At 37.5% G+C, this 18,471-nt stretch overlaps 1 long non-coding RNA gene across 7 annotated transcripts in view; it reads left to right on the top strand.

Moving 5' to 3' along the window:
- LOC112962359 overlaps positions 1-18,471 on the top strand; it is a 47,169-nt gene that overhangs the window by 15,243 nt on the left and 13,455 nt on the right. For 5 of the 7 annotated variants that reach the window (XR_003252262.1, XR_003252260.1, XR_003252261.1 and 2 more), the window contains one exon: positions 996-1,109. The exons of the other annotated variants lie outside the window; for them this stretch is intronic. This is a non-coding gene — a long non-coding RNA (uncharacterized LOC112962359). The remainder of the gene's footprint in view (positions 1-995; positions 1,110-18,471) is intronic. 7 annotated transcript variants of the gene reach the window in all.

Below are 18,471 nucleotides of genomic sequence, written 5' to 3'. Positions count from 1 at the left end.
AAAAAAATTCTGGATTCTCTCAGTGACTGTATTTGAAAAAGCTGGGAGCACTAGAACTTCAAAGTTGGAAACTTAAGACTTCACAATACTTCTTTCACCTGAATTTAGTCATCTGTCATATGTGATGATGGTATTCCCAGTTCATAGAATTGAAAAAAGGCCAAATTGAGAATTTCTGGCTTACTGGCCCACTTTCAGATACTTTCTCAAAAATAGCTTTAATTCATTTGTTTAGTGCATTAGCCTTGGAATAAAGAGCTGAAGAGTACACGATCCATTTCTGTGCCGCCAATATTTAACAGTCCTGTGGTTTTGCCTATAATACCTAACCATTTTAATCATTTGCCATTGTTCCCTAGTGTTTATTTCATATTTTAATTCAGAAATTGCTGCAGTCAAGGATTTACCAACAGAATTTTTTATGTAAAATGGAACACCATAGAGTACATTTATGCAGCTAATGACTATCTAAAAGGCTTCTTATACCCTGGCCATTTTGAAAAAGAGTGGAAGCAGGCCCATCCGCAGGCCCATAATCACATAATGGCTGTGGAAATTTAAATGTGACCACCAACTCCCTATTTGTTGCTACCTCTTGAGTGGGCCTTACTGCTTTTGCAGAGAAGCTGGTTGAATAGAAAGCATGAGCGTTTCTTCAGAGCTCCAAGCTGATGTGATAATTGTTAGGAATCATGGATATTTCTGCAGTTGTTGATTACAACCCACATTCTGGTTATACTGAATACTCACAACACTGCACGCGTTATGATACTTCTTCCACAGCATTCTCTAGCCAAACCCTGCAAAATTTTTCACTGAACTACTGATGACTTAATGGTTCAAACACAGGGCTGGCAAACTCAACCTGTTTTATGATAGCTGATTCACTAAATGTTTACCTTTCTGGAAGACATCACTGATAAAAGAATTTCCACTTGTTTTAAAACACATACAAGACACTTTTTGTAAAAAAATAATACCTCTTCTCCACCTAGGTGTACTGAACAGCCTTCCACCTGAAAGAAGAGTCTTATCAGCCCAGCTTCTTAAAATATAGGTTCCATTTCCAGCTCTACCGTGTACTTCTTGATGCCCTTCAGTTGATCGCTGTATGTCATTTCATTACTCATTGTTTTGTGTGGACAATGAAAAGGATAATTCATCTTTTCCCCTTGCTTCCTGACTTTTGTCTTCTGTGGTTATACCGAGGGCTCTTTGTAGCAGAGACCTCCTGTAATAGATGTCTGGAGATCACCTCTTATGAATAAGCCTGATTTTACCTCAGGTCTGTATTGTAGTTTTTAGTGATTAAGGGTTTGAAACGCCATCTTCAGCTTTTCTAAATGAAAACATAATCTGCTAACCCTCAGAGATACTAGATATCATCAGTACCTGGGAAATACTTCCAGATATCATATGGCCCAGTGAGTGTGAGCTAAAACTTTATTGTACAGCAGTCCCACTCTTCTCTCTGAAGAAAGCATATGTCTATGTTCCTGACATAGTGACATTTTTTTTCTTTTTCATATTGAGCCTAGAGTATACAGAATATGAACAGTATTTTTTTCGGTCTTGAAAGGTTTTTTAAGATACCCAGAGACAAAAATCATATTATTCACAGTGGCATTGGTGCTTGTTAGTATGAGGAAAAAAATCTGTATAATGCCAGCTATCAACACTACTGCAAGAAATTAAGCGAAAGGAAACGTTGTGTATGAAGCTTATTGAATTGCAAACTGCTTTCTCAGCAATCAGAGCTGTACACTGATGCAAATCAGATGCTTACATAATGCTGTTATGCAAGGAGTGAGACAAAGAGCTGGAGTGATTAAGATACTCTTTATGTGTTCATACTGCGTTGTCCTTTCACTTCAGAAAAAAACACTGACAAATTAACTACTTGAAATGGACTATTCTGAAACTACTCAGAATCAGACACATTTCTATGCCCTGTTGACTTTTCACCTATTTTTTTCTGGGATGTTTTGTGGAGCACAGCAAGAATGAACAACCTCTTTCAGCGTCGCATCTTGGGACAGCAGTGTAACCTCAGATACACATGCATGTGCTATGCAGAATGTCACATGGCTAAGATTAGGATGTGGTCTTTAGCTAGCATACTGATGAAAAGCCAGCTTCTAATTTAAGACATGTACTGTGCATCACTACACATCCTGACTAACTTAAATTATTGCATTTCTGTGTGTTTTTGCAGTTGCTGTTTTTTAATAGAGCCATGTCAGGAGTTGGATTAGAATCTAATTTTCATTATCTTAATTACTATTGATATACATATTGTTATGGAAAATCAGGCTCGCCGGCCTCCATAACAGGGTCCGACCCTAGGTTCCTGCTGAGGCAGAAGTTCGAAGTCAGATTGAAGAAAAATAAAATTTAATGACATACGTGTGGTAATTACAGCTCGAGCTGGGTGCCTCCGAAGAGGGACCCCGAACAAAGAAATCCCTGGGCAATTACACCCTTACAATCTAAATTCCCCACCCCTTAAGCGATAGTTTGGACCAATAGTAATAGTTAGGTCTCGGTTCTTCCCCTTCTTCCTTGGGCCCCTTTATTGTCTCTAGGCAGGCCGCTGCTTATCTTCAAGGTTGGCTACTCCTGCTGTCCGTGTAACTTCTTTATCCCTCCAGCTTGAACCGGCTCTGGGGCCCCCTTTTACTTATCTAAGTAAAAGTTCACAGCAAGTTCACAGCCTGAGGCCTAAGGCTTCAGCAAATTTAGCTACTAATGCTAAGCAAGTTATGCTAAGCAATTAATTCTAGACAGCTTCAGTTCAATATTCTCTAACAATATATGTACACTAAACCCTTCTAATATTGGTTTAAAAGTCTAAATTTATTTCTTCTTATTTGTGTTCTTCCACTATTAGCCCTTTGCAAAAGTTCTCTGGCAGATGTTTAGGAAAAAAATATTAAAGGCTATTTGTTGAAAGTTTATTTAGAAATGATAAACAGGATATCCATAATGAAAACTGTGTTTGTAGAGTTTTATGTATCTGTATCAAACTACAGTGCAAACATGCAGTGTGAATTTGTACATTTCAAATTTTGAATGGTATCAATGAACCGTTTGTGAACAATCAAAAGATGAAAGATTGATGACAAAGATGGTATAACTAATACAGTCACAAATTAGAGATATAAAGATGTTTCCTGGTAACATTTTTTATTTCTAGCCAATAAACATAAGTGTCAAAGCTAGTTCAAACAGCCATAATCATTTTGAACTGATGATTGTCCCCAATCTCACCATAGCATAAGACAAAGCATGTAACATTGCGAGCGAATGGATTCAGATAAAGCTAGTAGCGAAACGAAATACAGACTCATCTTGAACTATTTTAGTTATGCAGCTGCAGGGAGTAAGGCATATTTGCTGCTTTGTAATAGTAGCAGGAACATAATAAAATTGAATAAATTGAGTTTTGGGGAACAAAGTACTCAGAACACTTAATTGCTAAAAAAGGATGTGTATAAAAATACTCATTTGCAGATTTTTTAGAGTTCCTTTAGAACATGCCTTCCCAAAAGAAATTTTCACAGTAACATGAAATTGGTACCCAAACTAAAGGAGGATAACTAAGGCCAAATCACATTCAAGATAAATTACATTGGTGAGACTGTAAAGAAGGAGATATCTCTGTCATTTTCCAAAGATTTCTCAGTCATGACATTGTTTTTCCTTCTCCATGTTTCTCCTGGGGTCACCAAAAACAAGTGTGCAGAGTTCTTGCTACAAAGAGCGATGAAGAAATCACTGGTAGTTGTACCTAAAAAGAAAAGGAAACAGAAGGAGGAAAACAAAAGAGAAAAAATGGGTGAAAGACTACCAGATATATTTCCTCATCTTATGCATGTTTATACTATCTATATGACCATGGTGCAGTATTACTGTTATTTGCATCATACCTGTAAGTTTCAGCAGAGATCCTGCTCTGTTGGCTGTTACACAAGTTAGAAATGAGACTCTGTATCTAAAATACTCTAAGTATTTGAGACAAAAAGGGTCAGGAAGAAAAGCAGGTATCTAATATACTTTAGATTCTGTTTTTGATTGTGGTACCTTAAGTCTGACTATAGACCAGCAACAGTATATTTTAAATGTCTATTTATATGTAAAATGGCTCGCCCAAAGTCAGAACTGAGATCTACAGCAGACCCAGAAGTAGAATCCAGGTCATCTGGGAAACAAGTTTATTTCCTTATCCTAAGGGTAACATATTATGTATAGTGTGGTAATAAATTAGCTGAATTAAAGCCTCTTCCATCACTCTTCCTTGCAACTACTTTGTGATATTAATTATATTTTCATATTATGTGACTACCCATATTTACAAACGCTGTATGCAAACACTGTCTTCCCAGAGAATGTAATCTCTGCCCAACAGAACCACTCCATGTAAAGTGGCACAAAAACACAATTAAGAAATGACAAATAAGAATTTCTTGGTGCCAGCTGTCAGCTCTTATGTCAAATGTATCATCTAACTCATAATGCCATAAATTAAAGAAAAAAAAAACACTGATGTGAATCAAATTATTTCCCTCAAGCCTGCTGCCTTTGTAAGTGAAACTTGAACACAGTCAAAATCAAAAGAAGTAAAGGCATTCCACCCTCCTCTGAGCTTCCTTCCCAGTAAAATCACAGATCCAAGTGAATCGGGGCATTTAAAGTGTAGTATTTGCTTCTTTTCATATGTAATAAAATATGAAGAATAGATTTGCTTTATGTGAAATAGGCAACATGTTCAATAGTGAGGTACCTCAACTCAAGGTACTACTGTGTGTAACTGTTTCTTTTGGTATGCCACTGTCAGGTTATAAATATTTTCGTGTCTATGGTGTGGATGAAAACTCAGTGCCTGACAACCTGGTTTATATTGGAAAATGAAAAAACACAAAAGGTTTCTATGTACATTATCTGGAAATTAGAGGTAATAAATAGAAAGGGCATAGGAAAAACGCTGTTTTCTACATTGCTTTTGCAATGCTGCTTTCCTTCTGATTTGGAAAAGAGAAGTTGCCCTGATGGAACCCCAGCAGGGATAAACCTCAAAGACTGGAGTGGAGCTCTGCTGTGTTACAGAGCCAAGCAAGCCTAAATACACAGTGTGAGCTACCACTTCATGAGTGAGAAAGGGTATTTGGTAGACAGATAGACACCGAGCTTTAGTTCTATTTGTAGTCACTTATTCAAGCTGAATATCTCTGACGGAGCTGAACTGTGGGCAAGACAGGAGACGTCATGACTGAAGCATTTGATGCTTGGTTCCTAAGGAAATTTCTGATTTTTCCAGTTCTCCTTTTGCTTTCCATTTGGAAAATCAAGATGCAGTATTTTGCTTGGGATTTCACTTTGCCAAGTCAAATTAAACACAAAAGAAGCTTTTGGTTTAAAATCAGTCTGTGTCTGCCTAAACGACTTCAGTATCAGTCTTTGTGAGCCAAGAGGTTACCACACAGACTGGGATTAAGGAAGGTTTTTCAAAGAAGTGGTCTGTGGGAGCAATACCTCCTCAGCTTATTTTTTGCAGGATATAACCTGCCATTTATGCGTTTCATCATGATGCTGCTATCAATAAGAAATCAATGATTGGTGGGGTATTTTTCTGGTTGTCTGTTTTTCAGGATAATTTTCACCCTAAAAATGGATTATATCTTTTCTCTGTTTTCCTCACAACTCTAAGAATGTCATAAAATTTCATAAAATATTTTTAATGTGATTTTCTGTTCTTATTACCATTTCTGTCCCCAAAATGAGTTTATAACGAGATAGAAATGAGAACTGACAATGGCACAAAATGAAACCATTCCCATCCCCATGCCTCCAATTGTGATGGGAATGGAAGACAGAACCACGTTTACTCATTCAGGCTGTGATGGGAATGAGAAATTGTACAAAGGCAGCTCCATTTGCTTCTAGTATTATGCTTTGAAATGCATTAGGTCCTGAAAATCTCAAACAGCAGCTGATTTATAGAGCTTTTGCTACTTGACTGTCTTTTTAACCAAAACGTTCAGCAGAGGAAAAACTAAATCCAATTTTTTTTTCATTTGGGTTTGATCCTATAAGGAACAGGCTAAATGCTTGTAAAAATAATGAAAGTGACAAAGAATGTACAGAAAAGAAACCCAGGACACGGGAATCATTCAGAAACGATGTGTAAAACTTCCCCATCTTCTCACCAATGTAACGCTAGCAAAGATGCATAGAGATCTTCTTCATGCTAATAATAGCCAGAGTTGGATTTGAAAAAAGTCCACTCATGGGCCATTGTGTGAACACAAGGATTCACACAAGGATTGAATAAGGATTGTTGTATTCCTGCATCATCTCCAGATGATTAATGTTGCCAATTTACAACTAATTACAGCTAATTCTGAAGTGTTGTCTTAGATTTTTTTTCCTGGGCCATCATCATGGCATATGTCAATATTTGGTGACAGTCCTATCCACATGCGTCAGCTCTGTTCCCTTTACAAATTCTAGTTTTCTGTGCTCTTTATTTAAAAGCGTTACATAAAATAAGTCAATAAAAAGACATATGATAATAAGTATATATGCCTCAGGTTCATAGTTTTAAAATGTCATGCTTACACAGAAAGTATTGTTTGTTAGAAGTCAGCAGTCTCAATAAACCATTATAGCTTTGTTTACTCAAGGGCACACAATAAGCTCTAATTTCAACTCTGAGCCAAACACTCCTTTGCTTAAACCCACAGTACCCAATAATGCAGTCAGTCTGCCATTCACCTCAGAGACATTATTTCTGCACAGACTCTCTATAAAGTTGCACCTCATGCCAGCCCCCAAACAAAACTATTTTGTGAATCAAAGGCACAGCCATTTCATAACTTTGGCCTTTTAATAATAAGCCTTTGAATAACATGCTTCTATTGCTCAGGAGAGCACAGTAAGCATGGTGATCTGAGACACTGAGAGTGACAGCGAGACTCTGAAATACCCCCCTTTTCTGAAATGCAGAAACCATCCTTGCAACATAGGCTAAAGGACAGTGGAAACTCAGAATTTGTTGCAGGCAGAGTGAATTGTCTGGAAGAATTTTAGTAAAGGAGCTGGCAAGGAAGGATGTTCACTTCTGGGCGGGGGGAGCGGGAAACAGAACTCAGCCAAGCAAGTTCCGTTCTTTCTCTTCCCCCTTCCTATTTTCAGATTAAAATAAAGGACCAGCAGTAAAAGAGCAGGTGAGAAAAAGCACACTTTTCTACCTTTTTAAACTCCTTTAGTTCAATTCTGTGTATTGGATTATCTCTGCCCTGCCTGTTCTGATAATCCCTTCAGTCAAGTCAAAAGTCAGCTGAAATTTCAAAAAGTTTTGGCGGAAAACATTTTGTATCATTCACATAACTCCAACTGAAACATGTTCCAGGACAGTTTTGGCACTCCTGCCTTTAGTTCCAGGAACTGTAAAGAGGCATATGGCAATTAAAAAATTAGGGAAAGTTACCTGAACTTTCTGAACCTCAGATGATGTTTATTTTGGGTTCAGACCAAGTTTTGGGCAAAGATACTGAGAATTCTTATTTTGTAAGAGCTGTTTTTATGCTCCCTGTAATTTGGATCTTTAGAGCTGTTTTTCATTTGCATTACGATAGATGTGTATATAAAATAAATATCAGTCAGGTTATGAATTTTGGCAACACTGATCATGGTTTACATTTGCAGATAATTTGTAGTTTCATCATTGTCATAACTACATTTTTATTCTGCTAACTGCTAGAGGAATTATTTAGGAATTTTTTGCTTTTTTTAAGCTGCAAAAATAATTTGTTTCCTTCCTCTGAGAAAATTGGAAAGGCAGGGAAAAGTCCGTTCTAATACTCAGCTGGATTCTATAGTGAGAGAAGCAGTTACATGCCTGTACATGATACTCCTTGAGGACATGACAGCTGGTCAGTTAACTCATGGATGACCACTTTCTTGGGGATGCTTCATGATGGAGCACATCTTTGCCAGTTTTGGCAAGCCTCTAACAGGTTCTTGCCTCACTTTTGTCTCTTTGGTACAAGTTTTCCATAATAGTATCTTCTTTTCAGTGTTGAGTGTGAGAAAGAATATCTTGTCATGCTTTTGCCGTTTTCAAGGGAAGCAAAGTCAAGTAGGTAGTGCAGAACCCTATGCCAGAGTAGTTTCACAGAGCAGCAGTCGCACAGTGGCCACCTTTCCTCCCAGTGAGTTAAGGGCATTCTATGACCCCTGCTCTTGCATAGTCTACACCTTTCAGCACATTGTCTCCTATTCTCTCTGAAAGGTCAGTATTTCCTTTTTTTATTCCTGTCTAGCTACAGCCTCTTTTTCTGGGTTGTGACTGAGACTGGCATGCACATTTAGCGATGTGTTAATTTACCTTTTCTCCTTTCTTTTTTTTCTTTTGTTTTTTTACTTGTGATCTCACTAAAAGTTCCAAGTAATACTGAGGTGCCTGTGCAATGGTGGGGGACTACAAATACCCAGTTAGAAAGGGGCCCTTCCCCACTGGGATTCGTGTTTAATGCCCATTTTGTAATGCTGTTGAGTTTGACATTCTGCACACAGGCCTAGCAAGAGACAGTGCCAGCCCAATAAGCATACAGTACAAGCAGATCTGCAAAACAGAAGAAACCCAGAAGGAAATAAACAAATGAATCGATTCACTCCATTGCAGAACAGAATAGTATTTGTTCATTTATTTTTCTCATTTTGAGAGATTCCCATTTAATTTCTGCCTTACAGTATCTAAAACTGAGTTTGGAATGTAAGTCAGGGGATCCCAAACTGTGGGACAGGTGCCTTTAATGGTACTCAAAGTTTATTCAAGTGGACACTTTCTTCCACAAGCCTGTATGGCTGAGAACTGCTCTCTTGTTGCCACCAAGACCTATTATATTAAAGTGCAGAGTACGTGAGCAAGATAACAATATCTTGTACCCAAAGAGATAAGCTCAAGTTCTCCAGACTGGGCAATAAAAAAACTCAAATATTTTGGGCATTATCAAAACTACTGAAGAAGCTGCTCCTCACTTTAAAAGAGGATGTCTTACTGAATCAGACCAAAAGCCAAGGCGACATAGTATCCTGGCAATAATGAGGTTCACGGTGGATGCTTAGAGAAGAACAAGGCAAGAGTATACTTGCCTGTTGCCTCAGAGTGCTCTCCCAGCCCCCAGCGTTTTGCAGTTGAAGAGCTTTCTGTCTTTATATTCTCAAGACCTGCTACTGCCAACTAAATGGCCAGATACACTGCTGTGAATTTAGGCAGAGAACTTGGAGCTGGATTTAACTACCCTTGCAGTAGAGCTGGGAGGATGGTTCATGGGAACACTTGCTTCAGTGCAAAGATAGCCAGCTTAGGCAGACTTTTCAGTGAAATTCTTTCATTCAGTGAAGCTGATGATCTCTGTGTTATGTTTGAGGATCCCCTCTATTCATATGCACATCCTCCATTTATGGATTTGGCAGTACTCTGTTCTTTGAAGCTGATTGTAGGTAGACTAAGGAGCAAGCTATGTTGAGGACAGTATTTTTCATTCCTCTGTAATTCAGTAAGACAGGAATGTGTTTGCTCCAGTTGGGATGGGGGGGATTTCTTTCTGTGACCTAGTAATCTGTTCTTGAGCTAGACTCTTTTATGTGCAACAAGAACACTGAAGAAGGGCTTTATACACCAGAGTGTGAAAATAAATATAAGTTGTGACGGTATGTATTTAATAAATGTATGCTGTGGTTCACCATCTTCTGAAAAGCTATTGCTTTGCTCATTGAGTTTCTGTCAGATACAATGTTAATCTGTCAATTTCGGGCAGACCACTGAGGATAAGAAGAGGTTAAAAAAGACTAATTCAGCACGATGCTGTGCTAATCTGGAATCTTTCCATAAAACGTAAACCTAATTCCTCCACCTGATATGAGGACCAAAGCTTGACTGTGTGTGTCATAGCTCACTGAGTGTGACATTTTGCAAAAAGCAGCTGCTCTGCTCCTGACAGTGATTTTTAAAAACAATTTGCACTTTATCTCTGTGAAACCAAGAGATCACACATCAACCAACACACTGTCAAGTATCAGGAGCAAATCAATGACTGACTTAGCTCCCAAGGTCTATCCCCTAGTTCTATTATTGCTGACAATGGAGCCAGCAGTTAAAGGGCAGTGTAAGAAGACCAATTTTTGTAGATTTGCTAGGTTTTGCATACTAGCTGAGTTATGGTTTCCTTTAGAGTGATGGTTGATAGTATCAAACAACTTCTGGCTCAAATTTGCAAAGGGGTTACACAGTTTTGTTTGTCATTTGAAGCCCCACAAATGTCTTCATAAACAGCAGGATGAAAGACAACAACAATAACAAAGCCCATAGTTATATACAAAATACAGCAAGAAGCAATGTCTCAAGAAAATTCAACTTTTTAGCAACTAGAGCAAAAACCCAATGTAAACACATGAAGTGGGTACAAGACATGTGGTACTGGAATATAGTACCACATTTTCCATCCTCTTTAGGGAAGGCCACACATATTGCCTGTGAATGAGAAACAGCTGGGGAGTAGTCTTTATCAGCCCGAAACATATATTGGCAATCTTCAGAGCAAGCTATATTTTGCAAATTACACTACTTGCACTGCCAAGTGGAAAGATGTTTTATGTGAAGAGTTCAATAATGAAAGGATTTTAAAATAAAAATAAAAGAGACATTTAGCTCATTTTCCCCTGATATGGGAACATAAATAGTTTTTAAGAATAGTTGAAGACTATCCCTACTCAAAAAGTTGTAGCTGAAAAGCTTTACGTCATGCTATCGGGAACAGCAGCAAACTCTTTGATTTATGTCATCTCGCTGCACTGTCTTCTGTCAACTCATCTGAGTATAAAATTGTCAGTCTTCTTCTATCATTTCAATCATTTTTTCACAATTCATTCATATTTTAACTCTCCATACCTAGTGCTCATCTTAACTTCCCACTTATTCTCATGGTCATGTATAGCATTTTTTGCTTCTAAAGATTTAAAATTATTCTGCAGTTCTAATCCTAAATAACCCTGATCATCAGTAGAGAAAATGGGTTTCCTTTAAAATATTCAGTATAGGTGTATTCAGTCCCATGCTGGCCGTGACTTAAGAACCCATTTTAGTCCCCCATGTTTTAGATGGATGAATGCACATTTGAAGTAGCAGAGCTTTAATGTTGGTCTTTGTTGCAAACTAGATGAAGAATGTGCAGCTAGGATGAATATATAAAAGGAAGTCCTACCAAATCACTCAGCTTTGTAAAAATAGCTTAGATCATGATCCTATATCTTCAGTAGGCTCTTCCCAGTTAGAGATGAGTTGTGTTATTTGGTGTTCAAGGAGAAAGATGTCTCTGCACAGCAGGGTAGCTGCCTTCCCTATGTATGGTAATGTGAAGAATGTAAGGTGAAAGCGTCTGGCACTCTTTTCTTCCTAAGCCAATTAATTGATTATCCTAACCTGGCTTTTTGTTTTTTGTTTCCTAAATCACTATTTTAATAGGAATAGCTTTAAAATAATGCTAGCAAAAACACAGATAAAGGGTGCCCATGACTGCAAATGCTAGAGCCTTTCTGTCATGTGGAAGGTTTATAAAAGAGAAGTCCAGGTAAATTTTGTGCTTCCCCTCTGGTATTGCCCAAAGCTGAGCAGTCTCTGAAGGGGATATGGAATAGTTAAGGAATGTTTGTGAAGGGATGGAGATAGAGTTAGGGAGCACCTTAGTCCAGTGCTGATAGACAGTTCAATAGTGAATTGAAAGAATGTCATCATTCTCCCCCTGCTCCTGTAGACTTTTTCCTTTTAATTTTGCACAGTGTTTTTTATTTCTTTTCTTCTTTCCCCTATATTGATTTTATTCTCTGTCTTCTCCTTTCCATCCTGTTAGCTTCTGATTAGACAAGAAACTTCTGGTGCTCTGTGAATGTGAGTCAGAATCCATCCGGGAAAGCAGCTTACTTACCATATTATTGGTAGCCTTAGGCTTTTGGCGATTTCTTACTACCCTTTGTCTAGAACCTTTTTTAAAGTACAGTGTGGCTTTAAAAACATACTAGGTCTAAAATCTAGGTCACCATACTGAAGGGGAGATAGAAGATTTGTTCATTTTCTAGTGAAAAATCATTTTTACTGGTTGACTTGATTTGAAAAGGAAAATAAGTTAAAATATGTAGTGTAGATAATCATGCAGTTTGAGTTCAGGAATGGTTTCTCAGCATTAGACATAGCATTGTTTAAATGCTGTGGATGAGAATGATTAAGGCAAACAATTGATAGCCTGTGTAGAATGCTGTTTCTGTAGCACAGTGTTCTGCTAGGATGCAGTCAGGTACATGTTAATAAGGAATTGCTGATAGTCTTCTCATGTCTGAGTGTCTGGAAACCATGAAGGCAGGACTGTATGCAGAAGTAATCGTATGAGCTATGGTCCATAACTGCTTTGAAGCATCATACATGTTTATGTTTACATAACCTGGAATTTCCTGAGAGACATTGGGTCTCTTAACAATTTTTCATCATTCTGATGAATGGTTGGATTTTCAGCTTTCTTTGTTTGTTTGTTTAGCATTTGTGTAATACTCATAATCATTCATTCCTTGGTAGCCAGTCTTTTGCACATACATGTATACAGAAACATACATTTGTAAACATAGTTCATAGTAGATATACACGTGCATATTTAAACACTCTACACATACACACACATATACATGTTAATATTACAAGATGGAATTACATATTGTGAACTACTTTCTGTAATGTCTGGTTTTAAAAACAATTAAACAAATATTCATTCAACAATGAGTCATTGCTTTTGTTATGCATGTATATAGGAATAAAACAATGGTAAGCAAGTCAGAATAGTTTGAGATAAATCTGTTTTTCTGTTGCTGAATAAGATAAGGCTCTACCATACTAAAACCCTTGAACAGCCCTGTAGGAGCTCCAGGAGGCTTACAAAGCAAGAGGGTTATTCTTTCCAGCACTGAAGATGATGGTGTTCTAGACAGAAATTTCACTGTGGAAAGGTCAGTGTACAGCATATTTTGAAACAACCCTGAAGCTGTTTTAAACTCATTCCAAAATATCCTCCACATACCATTGAGAATAAAGCAGAAACTGGATAGGAATTCACATGTTGCAGGGAAACAAAAAAAGCTAATGAAGCCGTGGTCCAGTTGAAAATTCAGTCTGACATATCAAAAGCGGTCTTTAGTTCTCTGCATGCAGTCTCCTAGCACTCAATTTTGCTGATGCCTAGGAGAAACTGAGGGTCAACCTGAGCCCTCAGAATGGGCATCTGAAAGGGAAATTAGAGTTGACTTTGCAGAGGCCAAATAAAAAATTCTGCAAAAGGCTTGGTGAAGATGAGTACAATCTGGCCAAAAACCTGTCAGAGAAAGAAATGAAAACACCGTTAAAAACATCTCCACTGTTGGATCCACATTTTAATTAACTCTGCAGAACAATACTAACTCAAAAGAAAAATATTCTCACAAAAAGTTATTTAAAAATACACTAGTAGTAGTGGAATTAAAATTCACACAAAACCTAAAGCTTCCATAGACTCCCATCCCAGCAATTAAAATCCTATGCTCAAAGCATTCTGAGCTAGGAGCTTTGTATCACCACACCTTCAAAGACATCCCTATGGCCAGAGTAATCAGAAAGTTAGAATTCATCATACAGTCCTTGAAGGACATATCTGTCACAAGTCTGGACTCCCTTTGTGGTCAAAGGAAAGGAAAAGACCTTTCTAGGACATGCTTTCCCTCATCCCAAAGTAGATCTCTATGATAGTTTAGATTAATCATTCCTGAAGAGTACCTATTTCTCTCAATTTTCTATATGTGGAGCTCAGAAACAGACATCTGAATCATAGGTACTGAAGCTTGCATGAGTTTAGTCTCACGCAGACTGTCTTGGCAAGTCACATAGCCTCAATTGGAACATCTGTAAATATATCGAAATGGAATTTTAGGATAACAGCACTGAAGATAGGGATGTGCTGAGGTACTACATTAATAAAATTAACAAAAGTCAACACAAGTTAACAAAATGAATATAGTTAATGAATGATTAGTTTTAAATTAATAGCTTGAATATATCTCTAAATCTGATGTAGCCTAAAACATGATGATGTAGCTTAAAATGTACTATCTGAAATGTCAAGATTGTTATTTTCAGTTACTTTCTCTAACAAGAATGGTAGGATATAAGGATAATTAACAATATTTTTCAGTGTTGATGAAACTGGAAACCGAAAAATGGAGAAGTACACAAAATGGCAACTCAACTTTCATAAAATTTTTCCTTGAGTTTGAATTTGCTATAGTGTTGTAAAAAATAGTAAAAAGTGCTATGAAAAAGATAAAATACAAAAAGGAAAAGATCTTTCCTTGTCTTCAAAACTGACATTTTTTTCATTTATACCTATAAAGTCTATTTTTGTAGGTAAAAATCATATGAAAATGTCTCAGTTCTTTGAAGTTCCCTCAGTGCAAAAGTAAGAATTTAGGCTGTGACTTTGATAGGAGCTTCTCCAACCTTGTTAATTTTGATTTTTGGTTCTAATACTCTGATTCTGAACCGTCAGATTGACAAAAAAGTGATAGATTCAAGCTGCAAAATTAAGTCAGAATGTCATGTCCAAAGTAGTCATTTCATTAAATTAAAACAGAAGTTGGGGGGGGGGGAGTGCATGAATTATAGACACAAGTGTGACTTTACTGACTCAGTTTGGTTTGATTTTAGATCCTTCATATTTCCTTAAGCTTTTTGTAGTTTGATTTCCTTTCTATTGCCAAAAAAGAGATAAAAACAATCATCTTTCCACATAAATTCTTGTCCCAACTCTGTAATGTGAGATTTGTGTAATGTATCACATAAACTGATACTCAGAGTACCTTGTCCACAGATTATTAGCCTAAACCACTGACAATACCATTTTGTCTTGATCTTTCTACTTGAAAAATCTTTAATTTTCACTTTCATAGATCTGAACACGTATAGTATCTCCTGTACTAACAAACAGTATAGTTTGTTTTTTGTTGCAACACCTCCTAGTTCTGGGAGTACCTTAGCTACAACTTTCTCCTTATCACATGTGTGCACTGCTTTCATACCACCGCTTCCACAGGTAATAAACCCAAGTGCACAGGCTGGAAGGGTTTATTACCGACACATTCTGGCTGTATGTTCAGTCTGGCCAGTCGTGGGATAAGGATTAAGGGATGTGCTGGGGAGCACATCTAGTCCATAGTCTAGACATTGCCTAATCCTGCTGGATCTTTTACTTTAGGCATGTAGATGATGTTTTGGATCAGTCTCTAGATCTCTGCGTAGAGGATGCAGAGCCACAGAAGATGCTATTCTATTGTATTGGCTGGGACAGGGTTACCCAAGACAGTATTTCGGCTGTGTAGTGTGAACAGGTATCAGGCTGTGGTGAATTTCATATCTCTCAGAGATTCTGCAGTTGTAAAATGGTATTTCAGACACTGACTATGACTATATGACTACATGACTGGCTATGGACTATAAATCCCACAATATAAATCACTTGTGGGAAGTTTTAAAAGACATAGCTGGAAACAACAGGAATTCATTTGAGGTAATTGAATTAGTTCATTAATTTAAAAAAGAAAGACATGTGACCCATATTGATTTTTTTTCCTCTTTGAATATAATGGCTGCTGTTTGAATAAACAGAAGAAAATGTAAGCAGAAGGTTTTTGGAAACTAGAAGTGAGAGCACCACACAAGGACAGCAGCAATAAACAAGGTGCTGGTAACTTAAGTATAATGTAGGTACTTTTAGAATTTGCAGATACACTTGCACTCCTGAAAGTTTAGTGAGGTAGTCTCAACTCAGAGCCACAACTCTTCTGTTTTCAGTTAATCAGCACTAGTGAATCTACCCTGTTTTTAGTGCAACATACTTAATTAGATCTCACTGTTTGGGTCTGTGCTGCCTAGCTAGTAGGTGCATTTTGAGTTCTGGCCCCTGATTTTGAAATGTCTTGGAGCATATTGAAGCACTCTGAGCTTCCAAATTTCCAAAGGACACAGAGGTGCATGGGGATATGCTACAGTCAAAATGCACATTTATGGGCCTGGACTGGATTGTATTGCCTTGTGATACAAGGACAGCTACTGTATCATATCAGAATAAAGAATATTCACAATGCTTCTGCTCATTCTTCCAACATTTTAGATAGAAACTTTGTGTGCACTCAGTAATAAGAAGAGAAAATTAAATTTATGCAAATACTTTTGGATGTTATTTCATTCTGCAACTAGAATTGGAAGAAACATATCCATGCTTGTGCATGTATTCAAAATATAATGTGATCAGATCACTTGCTTTGAGTTAAGTTGATATGACAAGCTATCCTGATGGAAGTGGTCTGTAATCTGAATTACCGAGGACAGACAACTTAACTGATTTCTGTAATGCAAGGAGTTCTGTGACTAGCAGGCTGAATTTGAGTGACAGATCCCAGCTTCCTCCTGCTAAAAGATATTTTCTACATTGCAATTACTGATGTCATGAAAACTTAAGTAAGTTTAAAAATGCAGCTTCTGATGCTGGTTTGATAAGGATTGCACATTGTGCTGATTCATTCTAAAATGTTTTAAAAACCCTTGTCTTCTCCTCCTCCTTTCTTGTCAACTTCCTGTTTATTCCATTCGTGAGTTATACATTGTCTTTTCAGATGGGATTCACCTGACTCTAGCCATCTAGAAGTTAATCATCTAGTCTAAATGAGAGTCAATGGAGAATGACAGGAACTTCCTGAGGGTGATTTACCTTATCCTAAAATAGGTATCTTAGCCAGATACCTATTTTGATGAATTGCCCTCTGGAAGTGGGCCACCCATCTCTCTGTAGAGGGAATGCAGATATCTAGCTTGGACTAGATGCCCAACTACTACATGGGTAAAGGAAGGTGAATCCTGTCTTTAGAGTGGAAGATAATTGGGAAAGAAATTCATGGTCACAACTTTAGGTTTCCAGATATTCCAGTAGATAGTGTGGGATTTTCCAACATCCTCCCCCTCCCCCCCCCAAAAAAACAACGAAAATCCCAGAACCACACATACACACATTTTTTGGTTTCTACCAAAAATTTTCTGTTGACATCTTCCAGACCTATCTTGAGTATCTTGGAAGAGCTGGCCCTTTATGTCTAGGTGCCTAAATAGGGCATTGTGACCTTGGGGCTGCTTGAGACCTGTTGGAACTACTGGGAATTCCAGTTGTTAAACATTCAATGGTACTGCACAGTTCTTTTGTACCAGTGCTATAGTCAGAGCTCTCTTTATGACCGCCTACTTAGGTTTATGGGGTGCACACCTGAGTTTTTAGATTTATAATTATTTTTGTGTGAAAGCAAAACTAGAAATACTGTATTAAAATATTTGGCACTTCCAGTGGCTTCTTAGGAGAATAAAATTGATTTGCATTAAAAAAAAAAGATTTTTGGTCCAAGAATCCCTTCTTACTGTCCTTGTCCTACACACACACAGACTTAAAATTCATTTTGGTTGAAAAACAGAATTTTCAAGTAGAACATTGAATTTTTAAAAATTTTTTGGTAGTGAGCTTTCTGAACACGTGTTCATGTTCAGCTGCAATAGCCAAGCTGCTTTAAGCCATCATTGGCCAAACACTCTAACTTCACTAATTGTCTAGCAACATGGAACTTCTTTCTGGAAATGACATTCCCCACTGGCTATGTTTAGGCAGAACACAGCTACTTTTCACTGCCTCAGAGATGTGAAACAGAGAGAAATGAGGAATCAGTTTTCAAAATACAAACAATGTCTGCAAGAATTATGATGAAAAATTGTGGTTTATCTCTGATTAGTTGAAGAAGGTATGGTTTCTCCAGATTTATGAAGGTATGGGTTCTCCAGATTCTCTGCTGTTCTGCAGTAATGTTATAACTGATGTTTACTGATTATTCTTTCAGGGTTGCTTCCTTCTAGATTCTTGAAATAAGTTTTAGCAATTAACCCACTTAATAATTCTTCCCTAAAAGATAATGCTGATAGTGTGCATCAAAACATTTGCTTTGAAACAACTTTTTCTCATCCTCAAAAGTAACAAAAATATTGCTTAGTTACGTCTTCCTTATTTTGCGGAGAACATCATTTAATCCTTCCTTAAACGGAAACCTCTACTGGAGCGATAAACATACAGCTACTAAAGCCAAAAGTAGATAATAATAAACAGTTTGATCTCAGTAATTATGAACTAGTAAAAGCCACAAATATGTGCTTGTTTGCTACTAATTGCTTTTATGCAATCACAGGCTCTGAGTAGTGAGAATCTCATCCAACACTTCCTGGGACCTCTAAGCAGGGTTGGTTAGAGGGACAGCAGTCACCTCTCTGAAAGTGCTGGGGAGAACATAGGGGATGGGAATTCACTTTCAAAA

Source organism: Apteryx rowi, unplaced genomic scaffold, assembly GCF_003343035.1.
Source record: "Apteryx rowi isolate R43461 unplaced genomic scaffold, aptRow1 scaffold_147, whole genome shotgun sequence".
Lineage (NCBI taxonomy): Eukaryota > Metazoa > Chordata > Aves > Apterygiformes > Apterygidae > Apteryx > Apteryx rowi.
The sequence above is the reverse complement of the archived record's forward strand: the minus strand, read 5'-3'. Positions and strand labels throughout refer to the sequence as shown.